At 40.3% G+C, this 18,331-nt stretch overlaps 1 protein-coding gene across 2 annotated transcripts in view; it reads left to right on the top strand.

Moving 5' to 3' along the window:
• Positions 1–18,331, top strand: part of LOC101593174 (heparan sulfate glucosamine 3-O-sulfotransferase 3A1) — a 106,242-nt gene that overhangs the window by 41,510 nt on the left and 46,401 nt on the right. The window contains exon 1 of one of the 2 annotated variants that reach the window (XM_023706359.1): positions 8,848–8,863. The exons of the other annotated variant lie outside the window; for it this stretch is intronic. The gene's annotated coding sequence lies outside the window, so the exon portion shown is untranslated. Of the gene's footprint in view, positions 1–8,847; positions 8,864–18,331 lie in introns of those variants that run through there. 2 annotated transcript variants of the gene reach the window in all.

Below are 18,331 nucleotides of genomic sequence, written 5' to 3' on the forward strand. Positions count from 1 at the left end.
AAAGTTAAAAAATTGTAAAGAATAGAGTTCTATTCATCTCATAGTTCTTGGATCTGGAAGCCCAGGAACATGACACTAGCGTCTGCTTAGAATCTGATGAAGTCTCAGAGTATCATGATGTCGCAGGGGATAGGAGAGAGTGAGACATAGTCAATTTACTAGGTCAGGCCTCTTCGTATGAAGCCACCACTGTCATTACAGGGCCTCATAATCATGAGCCCCTATAATTATAATTACCTCCTAAAGACCTCAACAGAAATACCTTCTACATATAAAATGGGGAGTAGCTTTCTACAATAGGAATTTGAGGAAGACACATTAAAATCATTGCAGTCCAACTGCAAGTACTTAGATCGTCAACCATCAACTTTAGAAATCTTTTAATCAGCTCTAGAATGCTGTATGATAAGGTTCTTCCAGTGTGAAATGGGACCCCAGGGAGGAGACAGGAAAATCTTGGGGAACATGCCAAATAGCTCAGCGGACTAAAGTGCCTTTTTAGGCAGATACAGGGGCTGGGAGTTCGATCCCCTGGCCTGTCATGCCGGCCCCGCCCTCGGGGCACGCTGAGACTGTGATTGAGACTGGGCATGATGGTGCTCGTCTGTAATCCAGAACTTGGGGAGCTGTAAACAGGAGGATCACTACAACTCCAGTCTACACAGTGAGACCCTCTATACCCTGTACATCCTGTCCTAAATACAATAACTAAATTAATTAATTAAGAATAAATAAATAAAATATGCTATCAAGGAAACACCAGGCTGTATAGGCTGCACTGTTACTACTGAGCTGTCTCTCAATTGTTAAGCAAATCTGTGTAAAGGAAATGGATTTAGGGTTTAACATGACAGCCCTCTAAACAGTATAGGTTATGTGGTTATGTTTTTCCCTCTGACCTCATTTCCTTGCTGTGTGAACCCCACAGGTGGGTTTATATGAGCAAAGTGCTTGGGTCTGTCTTCCTGGAAGGAAGCAGAGAGAGACTCAGGCAGACAGAGGGCCAGGAAGAAGACACAAAGATTCATTTTGTGTTCGGGGAGCATGAGGTGTCTTGGATCAGCAGAAGTGTAGGTCCTGAGCTAGGGAGAAGTGTGGGGTGGCAATGGAGAGGTAGGCATTGTGGGACCAATGGGAGATCACTGGAAATTCCAGGCTGTGCTGCTTGTACATTATTTGCAGAGCAGCTGGGTGCCATGGAGTGGTTTTAAGTGACACTGCTTCATGGGCCTTGAATAAGAGGAATTTGGCACACTCAGAAGCAGGGTGACACAAGCAGGGGAGGATAATTTATGAGGATATTTCCACAGTTTACTTTCAAGATAATAAAGGACAGAGGAGATGCGAGTGGAAAGGAGGTTGGCAGGAGGTGACTTTTGTTCAATCCATCAGAATTTGAAAATCTGAATAAGCATTTCCTTTTCCTACTTAAACAACAAAACCACTGCTTTATCTCCCTTCGGAAGGAAAGCTGAGCATGGTTCTAAGTAGACTGCCCTAGGAGGTTTGGGAACTTGACAGTTCCTAAGCCAGCCCCCCATAGTGAAGAAGCCAGTAATAAGCTCTGTGCCACTTGGGGGTTTCCACAGATCCACAGTGAGCTCCCGTGCTGTGACAGTGTCGAAGAGATATCAGCAGCACACAGGACCCGGAGGCTGTCAGATGTCAGCTTCCATAATGATTGTATCTTTTGAAACTTTGCAAATTTCCCATTTCCCTTGCGAGGACTTCCCTTTTCTCATTTTTTTTTTTTTGATTTTATAATAAGCTTGATACACTATACATTGCTCATGGGCTACTAAAATTGGAACCAGTAGAGCAATAACTGGCAATTATTTCCTGAGTGCTGTGAATTTCTTTGCTACTTCTGGAATTGGTACAAGCCTCAGAGCTGCTCAAAGCAACCAGACTTTGGCCTTGAACTTCCAACTGGACTAACAGATTGCTACATCTTTGTCCTTTTGGCATGTAGGCTGTCTACTCAATAGAACCTCTCAGGAAAGAAAAACAAAGCTAATCCTGCAGATCAAGTGGTCATGATGTCCTGCTTATAAGGAAGAAGTCCTTTAGAATGTTCATTTTCTTTTGAATCAGCTCTTTCTTTGTGCTCCATTTATCTCAGTGATAATATCTGTGTTTCTGCTCCTTTAGCTTCATGTTTAATTTTTTTTTTGTAGACTCCTCTCTGGAGCTTTTAGGAATATTATTAGATCACCCTGTGCTCTGAAATTCCTATCTACAGAGGGTACCAAAGGAATAAAATCTTTATAAATATAATTTTAGGGAAATTTTGATAAAAAATGTAGACAGTGAAGCTAAGCACCTACTAATAGCCTTAGAAGGTTTTGTCTGAGAGGGGCAAGTGTGTGAAAAAAGGAGTGTGAAGAATGAAGAACTTAAAAATAGAGTTTTGAGCCCTTACCATTATTTCATGTGCTAAGAAAAATTCTATGAGTAGTGATGAACGAGGCAGTTATCTGGTCAAGAAAAGAAATGTCTATAGAACAAAGAGTTATGTGCAAAAGCATTAGGGAGATTTGAGCTTTCATTCAGAATTGTAGGATATAGAGTTTAAAATTTAGAATGCAATCTGATCTGCACAGGTCTTGAGGACCCTGAAGGAGCCAAGGGGACAGATCTCAGGGGTCTTTTTTGTATTGGTTTTTTTTTTTTTTTTTTTTTTTTTTTTTTTTTTTTTGATCAAGGGAGAAGCAGAATACCATCACCAAAGTCAGACTTATGATGGCATTAGAGGCTGCTGGTAGTAGAATGTATGCACAGTGAGTGGAGGCACCTGAAAGATACATGCTTTTCTACCAGCTGCTTCCTGCAGGGGTTATCCAAGTGGTATCCTTGGTCATCCTAGTGCCACACCTGACATGTGATCAGTGGGTTCCTTACTGCTCAGGCGCTGAAAAGAGGAATTGCTCTAGGTCCACGCTCAACTCTTGTTAACCTGGTTCTGTATTTCAAATGAGCCTTTGAGCCAAAGAAGGTGCACTCAAAATCTGCTTCTCATGCCTAGGACTTTCTTTTATTCTCTTCGTCATGATATATGCCTGCCAGTTAAGGTCAGCCTTTAGTTAGTTTTTCTAATTGCTGAGAAATACCTGACACTGAAAGTTAAAGGAGGCATGATTTATTTGGCTTACAGTTTGCAGAGGTTTCAGTCCATACTTGAGCGGCTCCAAGGCAGGGTGGCATGGAAGAGGGGCATCATAGAGAAGAAATGGTTCATGGAAGGCAGAAGGCAGAAGGCAGCAAGTTACCAGTGACCAGCAGAGGCCCTCTTTCTGTTCCTTCCATCCTATCCAGTCTATCCAGCCTCAGAGCAAAGAGCATCCATGCCCAGGGTAGGGCATCTTTAATCCTAGTGTCACACTGTGCACCAATCCCAGCATCATATCCTTGGTCCAAGCATCACACACCCTAGATCCAGCCACCTCTGAAAAGCGCCATGACTGCATAAACACTTGAGGAGCTATATATGCCATAGCAAGGATCAAAGGTCTGCTTCATGCAACTTTGCTATTATGATATATCTTACCTATATTTAGTATTTCCTAAGAAAGTTTCTTTTTATGTTATTATTTAACTTAAGAATTTCTGTGCACAATTTCAGATATCAGATTCATCTGTCCCACTAAGTTATATGCTTTGACAAAGTAAAAATTCTGTCCTAATGTTTTGATCCTGAAGCACAAAGGAGCCAGTTGATGGGTGCTTATGATTTATTTATACTTGGTGGTATTGCTGTACCATTGACAGCTTCTGTATTCAGTTCTTAATCGTTTTAATTTTCTCTTGGCTGACCACAGCACTTACAAACTAAGCATCATATATGTAGTGGCATCTTTATTATATTATTATTGCAGCATTGATAAGCATGACTTCTTTCTGAAAGCATTTTCAAGGCAATGTATATCAAAAGTGGGTATAGGGAGGCTCTCACCTCCCTAAATTTCTTCTAGGTGGTGAGTGTTGGTGTTGTTAGCTCATTAGAACATTTATTAGTAAAGGGATTCCCAATCTATAAGATATGGAACTGGGAAAGATAGCTCAGTGGCATAAGCACCTGCCTGGCAAGTACTAGGTCCTGAGTTTGATACTCAGTACCAAAAATAAAAAGATTAAAATAGTAATAATAACAGTAATAATAAATGTAATATGTTGAAATGCAGTATTTCTCCACAACTCACCTATTGGCCAAAGAGACAGTGCTAAATCCAAATGACTATATCAGGGAGGTGTGTGGAGCTTTTTCATGTATAAATTAAAACGTAGAATAGTATAACTCACACTTTTCCTTACCCTGCATCATTGGTAACTGTTATGTTTGAGAAGTAAAAATGGCATCAGCCAAATATCTCAGCGGATTAAATCAGCTGCAAGCAGACTCGGACTGGGGGTTCGATCCCTGGGCCTGCATGCTGACCTCGCCCCTGGGGTGTGCTAAAATGGCAATTGAGACTGGACATGGTGGCACATGTCTGTAATCCCAGCTCTTGGGAGTCTGTAAACAGGTGGATCACTATGAGTCTGATCTAGTAGTGAGACCCTGAACACCCTGTAGACTCTCCCTAAAAATAAAAAAAGAAGAAGAAGTAAAAATGGATGCAGTGTATGGTATGAAATGCTTCTAGTTCTTTACATTTGCTTTTGCCTACAAAGAATTTCTGTCTTAAGAAACCAAGCCAGGGTCCACCTCTTTTTGGAAGCTAAGCTATAGTTCTTTTCCTTCAGCAGCAAAGAGGAATAGGGTAAATTGCCTTTCTAGAAAAATAACCTGTTAGTGTCATGTGGTCTCCTGGTCCTCTAGGTCCAATGTTGGTTCCTGATTTAACTATGATCAAATAAATTTAAATTGTATGAGGTTGTAGGATCAGGGAGATAGCTCAGTGGCATAAGCACCAGCCTGGCTAGTGCAAGGTGCTGATTTCGATTCCCTGTTTGTTTATTTGTTTGTTTGTTTGTTTAAATGATAGGCAAGTGCAGGAACTAGGGTTTGATCCCCCATACCACATGCTGTACCAGCCCTGCCTATGGGCTTCCTGAGCAGGCCACTGAGCCCAGGTGTGGTGTTGCATACCTGTAATCCCAGTGCTGGGGAGGCTGAAAACAGGAGAATCACTATGAGTCCCAGTTGTGCAGTGAGATCCTGTACCAAATACATAAATTTTTAAAAAATGAGGTTGTGAATATGGGGCCCTATGATGACATGGGTGACTTTATTGGAAGAAAAGAGGCCAGAGCTCTGTAGCTCTCTAGCATACTTTTTGACTTTTTGTGGTCATTTTGACTTTGGTGAAGAGCCAAAAGTTACATGGTGCCAGACTAGGGAATAGGTGGATAAACACTCATAATAATCTTTTTTAGCAGCCGTCCTTTCTATTTGATGACACTATGCAACAATGTTCACCTTATTTTTGGTCATGCCACATGAAGACATGAAACAGGACTTACTGAGTTGCTCCTGAAAGTGGCAAGAATGATGGGTTAAGTGTGCTGCAAGTGAGGGAATATTTTCAGGGCATTCATGGCATTGGGTCTTCACTGCAGTATTTTTGAAAATTGAACATTCAACATATATTCTGACTATGCCTCATATGTATGAACATGTAATCTCTTTTCATTGATCATCAAGTATTACCCATGGAAACTATGGAAAATGATGACTGTAAAGGAAAGGGAATACTTGGGGTCAGTAAGAAATGAATAAAGAAGGGTTCTGTGAGTAACCATTAATAGTTCAATTACATAAGATAGAGACCATCAAAGGAGTCTAGCAATAAGACAGACTGAAAGTCAAGTTTATTTATTGATCTCAATATTATCCAGGGTACCAAGAAGTGCAGTGGGTATACACTGTGGTCTAAATGCTCACTCCTTACAATTCTTAAGTTCTTCAATGTGATCATATTTGGAGGAGGCCTTTGGGCGGTAGCTAGTTTTATGTGAGGACAGACACCTAGAGCTCTTGTGATGAGATTAATGCCCTCATAAAAAAGGAAGTGACCAGAGTTTTCTCTAAATCCTCCGTGCAAGGACACCACAAAAAGACGGCTGTCTGCAAATCACAAAAAGGCAGTGAATTTAACCACACCTTGATCTTGGGCCTCCCAAACTCCAGAACTATGAGAAATAAATGTGATCTAAATCACCCAATCTATAGTAGTATGATACAGTTACTCAAACTGACTATAACACTATAAAAGGCATTAAAAATATAAAAATCCACTATTCTTTAAAAGTCACTGAGGACAATAAAAGTCGTTGCTGCAAAGCATGACTTCAATGATGTGTTTACCAATATCCCATAAGACCAATATGTTGCCATTTATCTTTTTCTTATACCAACCAATTCTCCAATTTCCTCAGCACCAACTAAGTGTCCTACAACTTAATTCAGTTCTTGTATTTTCTGCCTGAAGTTAAGATTAGACCTCAGGACTTGAGAGCTCAGTCCCACAAGAATGTTCCAACTGCAGATAACAATCTCAAGACACAGGTCTCCTGTATTTCTTAGTGACTGGCTGTTGAGTGTTCTGTGACTCCTTTCTTAAGGGGCAATAATATGCTAGAACAACACACTGAACTCAGAAAAAAGCTTTACTTATAAATACTGGTTTATTTTAAAGGCTACACGTCAGAAGCAGCCAAATGGAACAGATGCTCAAAACAAGGTATGGAGATAAAAGGGTACGTGACATGGTGAACATATCCCAGCACCTCGATATGTTCACCACGTCACCAGTTCAAATATCTGAACCCTAGCTTAGGGTTTCTTTCTTTTTGTTAGTGGTGATTTCATTAAGCAGGCATTCTTTAACAAGTTATTGGTCTTTGGTATTTAAGTCAGACTCCAGCACCTCTCCTCACCATAGAGGCTGGAAGATGGGGCTGAAAGTTCCAACACTCTAATCATGACTGTCTTTCTGGTGGCCAGCTCCATTCTGAAACTGTCCAGGAGCATCAGCCAACAGTCATCTCATTAGTAAACAAAAGACATTCCCTTCATTCCAGAGATTCCAAGGCACTTAGGAACTGCATGCCAGGGATAGGAGATAAAAAACAAATATTTATTTTTTTCAAATATTTATTTTTTAATGATAATAAGACTTCAAAAGATAAGACCTAACACTATAATAGATGCTGGGGAAGAGAACAAGTTGAGGGTGCTTTTTCTTCCCCTAAGATATATGGGATTGAGGATCTTTATATAAGAGACATGGTTATAGAATTCAATAACCTGAAGGACATTTAGTCTAACATATGTCCTGTGTGAGGTTTCTAGGTATCCTTCAATTCACGAGTTCCATGGCTAAGTGAGTCTGCTCAGTGTCACATGTCATGTAATCTTGGAGTTTCATACTACTTATTAGCACATTAGAGGATGTGAAGAGTTCCAGAGTAAAGATTAATTGCATTCAGCTCCTCTCCAAAAAGTTGTCTACAGAACTCTTTCATGGCCCATATATTTTCATACACAGAACAGATAGTTTTTGAATAGCCACTACTTAGCACTGTGATAGGAAAGGTTGTTATTCAAGAGAATCTACAGGTTGAGAAATGATGACCTTGCCCAACTTTTCTTCTTTCCATAAGGGGAAGTTAAGCTTACAAATCATCAGGTTGCAGGAAATAAGAGGAGATCAAAGAGAGGCTATGAAAAGAGGGTGTCATAGCTTATATCTAGATATCCTTCCCAAAGCTCATGTAGTAACAAGTGGGGCTTCTTAGAGGTAGTTGAATCTAGGGTGTGTGATGCTGGGACTGATCTGTGGTGTGATGCTAAGATTAAGGCTGCCCCTCATCCCCCACCTCCCAGGTATAAATACTCCTGGCCCTCAAGCTGGGAAGCCTAGGTAGGATATAAGGGACAGAAAGAAGGTCTCTTCTGGTCATTTATCACTTGCTGCTTGCTGCCTTCTGCCTTGTGCCTACCATGAACTATTTCTTCTCTGTTAATGCTCCTCTGCCATGCCACCCTGCCTTGGAGCCAGCCAATTATGGACTGAAACCTCTGCAAACTGTGAGCCAAATAAGCCTTTCCTCCTTTAACTTGGAGTGTCAGGCGTTTTGTCTCAGCAACAATAAAAGAAACCAAGACAGAAGGTATTGTCTACTTAAGGAGATCAGTGAGGGGAAATCTACTGCAGGATCAGAGAAATAGAGAACAGTGAGACTGAGATGGTAGCAGTGAAGTTTGGGAGATAGAACCATTTCCTCTGGGAATGGATATATAATGAAGGACTAGACAAGATGAGTGTGCCCACACTTAAGTGGTGAGGAGAGGAGCTACATAATTTTATGAATTTGTAGAATCAAGAATGATGGACATGAAGCAAAGAAATGTGCATCCATATCCTCATACTCAACACTTAAAGATAGCAAGAGGCTGGATGAAAAGATTTACCAGCTACTATTTATTTGGCGTCTGGTGATATAGAGGAGAGCAACTGAGGTTTCTTCCAAGGCATCACTGGAAAAGCTGGTGTGATCTCTGCTCCAACACTCACAACTATTTATGTTGTATTGTTTCAGACACCACATTACCAAAACCTTGGGAGCCCAGTGGAATGTGACAAATGGTCTCCAGAACCACTTCCTTACAGAGAGATACTTAGCTCCCAAGCATAGCCAGGAAAGGGGAAAATAAGCTTCTTTGATGGTGGAAGGCACCTCGGTGGAACAGAACAAGCTCTGCCTCGATGACAGGTAGAGTCTGCAGCCAGTTGTTTGGGAAGCGGTCCTTTACAGAGTGAGTGTCAAGATCCCCACTCACTGTGCACATACGTCCTTCTCATATGGCTTTCATCACTGGCACACTCTCTGGTGTCATTAAGATACCAATTTTATTTAGGTATATCTGCATTGGCAGTTTAATTACGTCTGGGCAAGGCTCTCAGTATTTATTCATGGGTGATCTTTGGTAGTTGTCAGGCACCCGCCTGGAGATAAAGGCGCAGTGCCTGAGGAATGCTAATGCTCCCCTGCCTGCTGCTTGACAAACACACATGCCAGTTATTACCAAACTGATTATTTCAATCATTAACAACACATACATCAGCCTCCTTCACCCGCGATGGTCACACGCATTCATCTTTTCATAAACAATTATCTGACAAGGGTACTGAGAATTGATGTTCTTGGGGGAATTGCTCAACTTGGGTCAGCCACGGGATGCAGCAAGCTGAGCAGCCCTGTTAGCATCATCATTTCATTAATCAGATCAGGACAATCACTTGTCCAGGGAGCACCGGGTTGATATTCAATAACCAGTCAGGATGCACTTGTGTTGTGTGCGGCTGTCTTCATTTTTTTCCGTAGGAGGCTGCTTTGCAGATCCCTTTGGAAAGCCTACATCTTTGCCCAGCCTATCACCCATCCCATTTATAATAATTACTCGTGTTCCAAGGAGAGGGGTGTGCGGAGCCAGCCTGTGCATTTGTGGAAGCGCCATCTGCCCCTTATTGCTCACCTGAGTCACAGCCTCCTGACATCACTTCTCCACAGTAACGGGAGACATACTGAGCACACGAAGCCCGGGCTGCACAACTCACAGGCCTGAAAAGTGAGAGATGAATGAAATGGGAGGCTGCAAGAATGGTTCCCTGGCAGAGAGCCTTTTCTTCACAGGGCAGCTCATAGAAATGGCAGCTTCACCTCGGTTGGAACAGCTGTCCTGATCCTCAGATGGAAGGAATGGTTTGCACTTTTTCAGCTTGTTCTGTTGCCAGAAAAAGAGAACTCTCTGCTCAACTTCTTTTAGGCTTCAGTTTGCTTTTTTGATGTGGTGCAAACTTCCAGAGTTTGGGTGTTTAATGATTCTACGTGATTACCTTTTTTAATTGCTGCAAATTTATATTGATTTTTTAAAAATCAAGCCCAAACTAGAAAGAAATATTACTTACATATTTTCACTATATAAATAGAAATTGTCACATACCTAAAACTACATATTTTAATCCTTGGAATATTCTTATCTGATATCAAGTACAGCATGACTGTGGAGGCGGCAAGCGTGGTGCAGATGACGGTGATGGTGATAATAATGGTGATGATGGGGTGGAGATGCTGATGGTGAGGGTGACAGCGGCAATGTCAGTGATAGTAATTCTTTCTCTTTATATAATACTTAGGCAAAGCATTATTATTTTTTTTTTTACTTTCACAATAATTAAGATTGCTAGAGCTGACCAGATAGCTCAGCAGACTAAAGCACCTGCTTAGGCCGGTACATGGACTGGACTCGATCCCATGCATGCAGTGCCAGCCTGCCCTCGGGTTGTGCTGAGACTGCAAATGAGACTGGGTATTCCGGCGCATGCCTGTAATGCCAGCACTTAGGAAGCTGAAAACAGGAGGATCACTATGAGTCCGATCTGTGTAGTGAGACACTGTAGACCCAATACTAAATACATTAAAAAATGCATAATTAAGATTGCTTTAAAGAAGGATTCTGAAAACTGAGATTCAGAGATTCTATGTGATTAGTCAAAGATCAGGAGCTGGTTAATCCATAATCCTTGGTAAAATGTCTCCTTAACCCTACTTTTACTACCTTAACACCTTTACAGAAGCACAGTACCCTAAAATTCTACTTGATGCCTCAAAATTCTAACAAAGAATAATGTATCTGAGAGCACCTTTCTTTGGTGTGCAATTTATTCTCATTCTTCTGTGGAAAGCTCTAATAGACAGTCTTATAATTGAGCCAAGGTAATTATGTTTATCATTAAATTCAACCTGTTCTAGATTTCTGTCTAAGTATACAAACAAATCTGATTCACCCTGTAGCAGCCCTTGCTTTCAGATAGTTAAGGACAGCCATAATGTCACCTGGAAATTTCTTTTTAGACTAAGTTCAGGTATCTAAGCTATGTGATGATATCATTAGGCAGTTAGGTCCCTACACCCAGCTTTGTTTGCTGGCTGCTGACCACAGCCAAAGAGGTCATCGATTTTAGTAAATGGAGAAAATGATTTATCTAAAGCTCTCTCTGAAAGGATGGACAGGGCCTTATCATCCAAATTTCACAGCTGCACCACAGTCTTTGGTAGTAAGGAACAGTGTGGGGAGGAATACAATGGCAGAGGGCCATGTTCAGCCTTGTTCCATCCCTTCCTGGACCCAGATCACTCCTCCCTTCTCTTCAGGAATGAAGCTGGACTGTGACTTTGTGGTGTTTGCCTCTGTATACTGTGCTGGCTCCTCTATGTGGAGGAGAGGCAAAGGTGGCAGTTTATGCCCTAGGCTTAAAGAGGATCAAGAAACCACTTGTCTTTATATATTAAAAAAAAAAAATCTAAATTTTACTGATTCTATGCTACTGCTTCTCAATTGCTACAAATTTATATTGCTATTTTTCATCAGACCCAAACTACAAAGGAACCACCATTTTGTTGACCAATTAGAATAGTGCCTTAGTTTTCTGGTACTCTGTCAGAGTGGAAGCAAACTGGCCTTCTCTTTGTTCTTTCACATTAGACTCAACACTCTGGACACTCAGTTTTTTCAGCAAACCCCAGGTGAACACGTTCAGTATAATTCTGACTCTAACTACCTGGAGACAGCATCAGATCCCAGAAACTAAGGTGCAGGACTTTGAGAGGTATGCCCTCTCCCAGCACTTCAGATGCCAGTGTTCATTAGCAGCACCCATTATCACATACCCTTCTGATAAAAGGGCTAGAGGTTGCCCACTGCCTCCTTGATTGGTTCAATTCACTTTTCCATGGAACTCTGAAACACTTTACTTCTTTTTAATCAACTATTCTGACAGATGTTAACAAAAAACCTAGAGGAGTGGTCAGATGGAAGAGATGCACAGGACAAAGCATGTGAAAGAGACGTGAAGCTCCTGGGCCCTGGTGAGGTGTGCCATGCTCCAGATACCCCCAGCTCTTTAAAATCTATTTCCTCTGCTTTTTATAAAGTGTTATTATGTAAGTGTTACTGATTATGTCATTAGCCGTTGCTAACATCTCAACTCTCAGCTCCTCTCCCCTCCCTGGTGAGGTATGTGTGTTCTGGGTGGGGAATGAAAGAGTTGATCCTAAGATCATATGATTTGTTCCTCTGACAAACAGCCCCTACATCTTCATGAGTATAAAAAAAAGACACATTACTTTAGAGATTCCAAAGATTTGGGGAACTCAAGCCCAAAAATAAGAGTGTATTTCAGTAACAAAATTCTGTAAACTGAGTGGTTGAAGCAACAGAAATTTTACTTGATGACAGTTTTGAAGGTAAGAAGTTCGTCATCAAATGCCTGCAGGGTGATTTTTCGGGTATCCTCTCTCCTTGGTTTGTAGGTGGTCATGTTCCCACTGTGTGGCCTCACGGCCCTTGCTCTGTGTTGGCATGCTCCTGGTGTCTCTTCCTCTGAGAAAGGCTTCAATTTAATCAGATTAGTATTCTACTCTGATGACTTAATTTAACCTAGCTCCTGAAAGACCTTATATTAAACACAGTCACATTGGGAGATAGGGCTTAACCATATCAATTTAGGGAGGACACAATTTTGTTTATGACAGGAACCCATGAAGTTAAAGGCTTTCACTCTTCCAGCATGCTATGTTAAATGTACAACAACTGGAGAAAGTCAATGCTATTCCCAGATGTGAAAAGTTGGTGATGTCTGTGAACTCCCAGACTCCATTTCCTTTGTTCAAATGGATGATCAGAATACATGTCTATGAATAAAGGCTATGTAAACAGTCAACAAATGATCCTTTGGCCAAAATGTTTAAGGGTGGAACGGAAACAACACTGAAAGTTGCAAAGTCAAAAGGCGAGGAATATGATCCCAATACAGAGTTCTCCAGGGGCACAAGTCTCTTGGAACAGACTATTCTACAGTACAGGATGTAAAATTGGAATAAGTTCCCTTTCAAATCTCAGAGAAGCAGGACTCAGGGCTTATTTACTTAGAGTATGGTTGAAAGGTGGAGATGATGATTACATACACTAGCCCTTGCATTCTCAACCTGTATACCAAGAACAAGTGAGACAGTGATGAATTACCCAGGATGAGGTTACAATAATTTAATTAAAAAGGTGGAAATGGGGTCCTTAATTCCTAACCTCTGGAGCTGTGGCTAAATCCATTAATAGAACATGAATTAAGAAGTCCAAAGTCAGATTACTCAGCATCACCTGCCAGTGAATCACTCTGGCAGTAGGGTCAGAATTAACATCTGAGAATTCTTTGGAAGTTTATTGCTGAGAATTTCCCTCTCCCTGGCTGACTTTGTCAAATTCTTTAGGCTGAAAGATAGAAATGCTTTGGCATCCATTCAAACCTCATTCAAACCACAGGTTAGGACTTTAAAGGAGGCCTTTGGGGAGATACAGGGTCAGTCTAAATAGTTTATATCTTAGCTTTCAGTTTTTAAAAATTGCTTCACTGCATCAGTAGGGAAAATTCTGTCACAACACATAAATAAAGTTTGAGGGATTTATAAATTCATATGTGGTTCCTTGTGCAGTGATTTTCAAACATTTGATTACCTTAGAATTCTTACTACAAGTGAAACTTTACACAATGTGAAAAGGAGCAAAACTGATAAGGGGAGTTGGTCTGTTTAAGTAAGAATGACACCCTGCCTTTTCATTTCACTCACTGAAGTAGCCTTTAAGGAGCATAAATGTCAGATCTTCCAAGAAAATATTTTGAATGCTTTTTATTTTTCAAGGAATATGATGTTCTACAGTGAATTTCTTTCAATGAACTGCAGAAATGTTGAAATCAAAGCTGTTGGTTCAGGAAATCATACTGCTCAATAAGCTTTAAAAAAACATTTTGAAAATGGTACATTATCTTTGAATATGATTCAGGCTAAGGATGCAGATTTTTCTCCATGGAAGAAGCATTTAAAACTCCTTGTTTAAGGCAAACTGTAGGGTTAATGAGATAGCTCAGTGAACTAAGCACCTGTTCAGGCAAGTGCAGAGACCAGGGTTTGATCCTTGGCACCACATGCAGTGCCAGCCCCACCCCTGGGGGTGCTGGGCTGGCAACCAAGTCCAAGCGTTGTGGCACGTGCCTCTAATCCCAGCATCGGGGATCACTATGAGTCTGAGCTGCAGAGTGAGACCCAGTACCAAATACATAAACACAACCAAAAAAGCAAGCTGATGAAAAAGTGTATTTAATTAATATATCATGCATTTTCATCTGTTATCTCATGTCATGTTGAACATGGAAGGGACCTTAGAAATATAAATAAAAAGTTCTTTTTGACCTATTAAATACTTCACAAGATTAAACACTGATGATGATGATTTGCAACTCTCTTTCAACAGAACCCATTAATATGCCTTTAAATTCCAACCCTGAAACCTTTCATAGGAACTCTAAAAACAAAAAGCTATCTTTCTCTGAATTGAGCTGTTCATGAGTGATCAGGTTAACAAGACAATATTATAGGGTGTTGCCTGAAGGCACTGCAGCCAGGTATGAAAGCCTGGCAATCAGAGGTCAGTTAAAAATGAAAAAGCAATGCTTCATTTTTCTTGTGTAAAAACATGCTTCATCTTTACCTAAGCTGGATTTCAAGGAACTACTTTTTGTTGCAACTTAAAGAATCTATCAGGCTTGACCTGAAAGTCTAAAAGATTTTTTTTTTTTTTTTTTTTTTTTTGTGGAACTGGGGATTGAACTCAGGCCCTTGCGCTTGCCAGGAAAGTACTTATTTTAATGAGCTATCTCCCCAGCCCTAAAAGATGCATTATAGAGAAAATTTAGATTTATTTAATGAATGAGCTCAAACTGAGAAGCAGAGTGGCATTACATTGGTAAGTCTAGAACGTTACGTAGTAGGTTCTTATATCATTAGAATGTTATAACACAATTAAAAGGAAAGTGAGAACTTAAGAACAAAATAACAAAGAGAGGGCAGGGAGAAAAGCTAGGAAACATGACAAGGTCAAAACCATACATTTATATGCACAAGATGGTTAAGGCAATGATCCTGAGAATCTTCAATGATCCTGAGAATCTTCAATGATCCTGAGAATCTTCAATGATCCTGAGAATCTTCAGCAGGTTTTTGAAACTAACAGTTAGTTGGTAGGATTCTCACCCTGACTAACTAGATATGCTGATACCTGTGAACTAAGCAACCACACTGAAGATAGCAATGTGTGATACTAGGGCCATGCTTGGCATGCCTGTCATTCTGGTCTTCTAAATACATACTACTTCTAATGTCATATCAATTACTGCTATACTGTCTCTCAAGTAAATGGTTGTTTTTAAGGAAAGGGTAATAAATGAAAACAAGAGACAAGAAAAAAAGAATGTCATAGGACTGTCCTGCTACAATGCTGTATATGGTTAGATTTCTAAATTTCTGTGTAAAAATATGTAATTGTTCATCTTATGTCATTATTGAGTAACTTTTAAAATTAGAATAGTCAGGCCTGGTGGCACATGACTGAAAGCCTAGGACTTTTTCTGATCGAGAAGATGATGGGACCACAGAGGAAAGTGATCAATGATGTATAATGCACCTAAGGAGAGTCACCTAGAGAGAAGACGCTCTGTCAGGCTCTCACAGGGAGGCTAAGATAGGAGCAATCCAAATTGAAGGCCCGCTGAGCTGTAGTAAGACTGTCTCAAACTAAGAGGCTGAGGGCATAGCTCTGTGGTGAAGTGACAAGGCATCCTGGATTTGATCCCCAGTGCCATAAAATAATAACAGTTACAATATTTTATTAATTGATAAAACCATAAAATAGAACCACAGCAAAAGGCAAAAATCATACAAAATCAGAATTACCCCTGAGAATCCTTCAGATGCTTAGAAGTTTGCTGAAAAACATCATCTAATATTTTGTCTGTAGAAATCTGTCTGTTGTATTCCTCTTTCTGTGATGGAAACCAAGAATCTTTTGATTTCAGTAATGAAGAATAGTCAAGGAAAATCTTGTCTTCTTTGAATCTGACTGATTCACTTTGTTGAGGGATTATTTGTGGTGGATTCTTATACAAGTTAACTGTTTCATCTGCAGATGATATGTAGTAGTAGAATACACTTGAAACTCAAATAAATTTGAAATGAGTATATAGTAACAAATATGTAGTGCTTACAGGAAAAAGATGTTTAATCAATGACCCTAACTTTTGAATTGAAATTATAGAGGGAGACTACTAACTCTCACAACTGAACTTAAGTACTCTCATCCATGATGGAATTTAAGCTTAGAGAAATATTGAGAGCTATTTTGGCAGATTCCCTCCCCCCACCAAAAAAAAGAGACTTATCAACAATTCTTTGCATTCATAGCTGTGCACTCCACTTCTCTCATTAAGACACAGGATGTAATTATTTACTCTTCCCTTGGATCTGAGGTAGCCTGTGACTTGTGTTGGCCAGTAGGATGTGGCAGAATTGATACAGTGCCTGTTCCACATTTGACCCTTTAAAAGCCTGACAGATTTAGCTTTGGTTCCCTTACGAGTCCTCAGCTACAATAGAAGGAGTCCAGCAACAGTGTTGAAGCAATAAGCCCAGCCAGTGCCAAGCTCTGCCCCCACCACAGCTGAGTGCCTGAGTGTATGAGGGAGGCTGCCTTGATCATTTCAGCCGAATACTGAGCTCTTAGCCAAACAAAGTGGAATGAGTGACTCCAGCCCACATCACAGGGATCAGAACACTTAGCTTAGTCCTCTCTACATTTCTCAATCAGGAACAAGTGAATGGTCTGTAGTTTTGTTAAGCATTAGTTTTGGAGTGCTTTGTGATCCACAGAGAGTTAATTAGAAGAGTTCCAATAGATTTTCCTTTGTAGACTCTTGTTTGATCCTTTTCCTTCTTCCAAATAGACTCTTTTGGACTGGTGAGATAGCCCAGTGGGCTAAGTGCCTGCTTGAGAAGCAGAAGGACCAGGGTTTGATCCCTGGCACCACAGCTGCACCAGCCCTGTCCTCAGGCACCCTGAGCCAGCCATGGAGACCAGGTGTGGGTCCTTACGTGGTACACCTGCAATCCTCGTACTGGGGAGGCTGAAAACAGGAGGACCACTATGAGTCCAAACTGCGTAGTGTGACCTTGTACCAAATACATCTAAAAATGAAAACAAACAACAACAACAAAATAACAAACAAATAGCCTCTTCTGCTTGGGATCTCCTGATTGCCCACAATCTTAGGAAATCAAAACAACACCAGAGAGTTCCTCAGAGATGAACCATCAATGTAGTTCTTTCTGCCCAAGTGGATAATGAGGCTGGAGGATCTGGCCTAAGTCTCTTTATTTGGTTCTTGATTAGTGGTACCTAATGCATGTCACTGTTTCATCCATTTCATGCCTCATGTTGTTTCTCTAGTGTTTGATTTTCAAGTCCCGTTACAAAGGAAGATAGGGGTAGATGGCACAAAATTGCTTTCTAAAGGATTTAAAACCATAGGCAGAAAGTGGCAGTGGTAAGAGTCAGAAATGGGAGATGACACTATTATAGGCTAAGTGAGGTAAACAGAATGAATTATACCAAGGTACAACTTCAATGACTTGCAAAATGCTGAGTGCACTTTTGCGGCAAATGCAGGTGACTTAGAATCAGTAGTGAAGCCATTTCTACCCACTGTAAAATATGTTTGTCTAGAGAAATTAAAAATTGAGTCATCTTCTATAGTGATTTATAGGATCACTATTGGATCACACAAACAGTCTTTGACCATCCAGTGCCACCATGAACTTCATTCCTTGAAACATAGCTGCTCGATGTGACTGTGACCATGAAGTAGTAAATTCTACTTCCGTTAGACTGAAAAACACAATGAAAATCATAGGTCACTAAAAATACACAAATTTACCACTTAGGGACTAAATATTTCCTGATAGAACTCACTTGTAAAACCTTGGCAGGGCAAAACATTCTTCTAAAGGATATTTATTGTGTTAGTTGAAAACTAAGTTAAATTCAGTGACTTTGTCACCTAACCCCAAATTCTAACTTTACACAAATATTGATAGCATAGAGCAAAGGCTGATAGGATAAAAAAATTTATTACTTTTAGCCCTGTAAAATAACCTTCTACCTGTGAACTGTAGGATAATGCTTTGCCACCATCATCTTCCACCCTCCCTGCTTGGAAGATAGCTCTAACAAATCTTGACAAGTGTCTTAAAGAAATTTTATAAGAGTTCTCAGAGAGATATCAGTTGTCTTTAATACTTGAAAGAAAATAGAACGGAAAGATTCAATTACTCATGTGAAAAATGAACCTTCTATCCAAGGTTTAGGCACTGTTAGTATCCTTGTTTTAAAACTGAATTATAGGAGCAATACATTTGCCAGAGACATGAGCATTAATTTTTC

The sequence above is a fragment of the Octodon degus genome, unplaced genomic scaffold (assembly GCF_000260255.1).
Source record: "Octodon degus isolate 3935 unplaced genomic scaffold, OctDeg1.0 scaffold00253, whole genome shotgun sequence".
NCBI classification, from domain to species: domain Eukaryota; kingdom Metazoa; phylum Chordata; class Mammalia; order Rodentia; family Octodontidae; genus Octodon; species Octodon degus.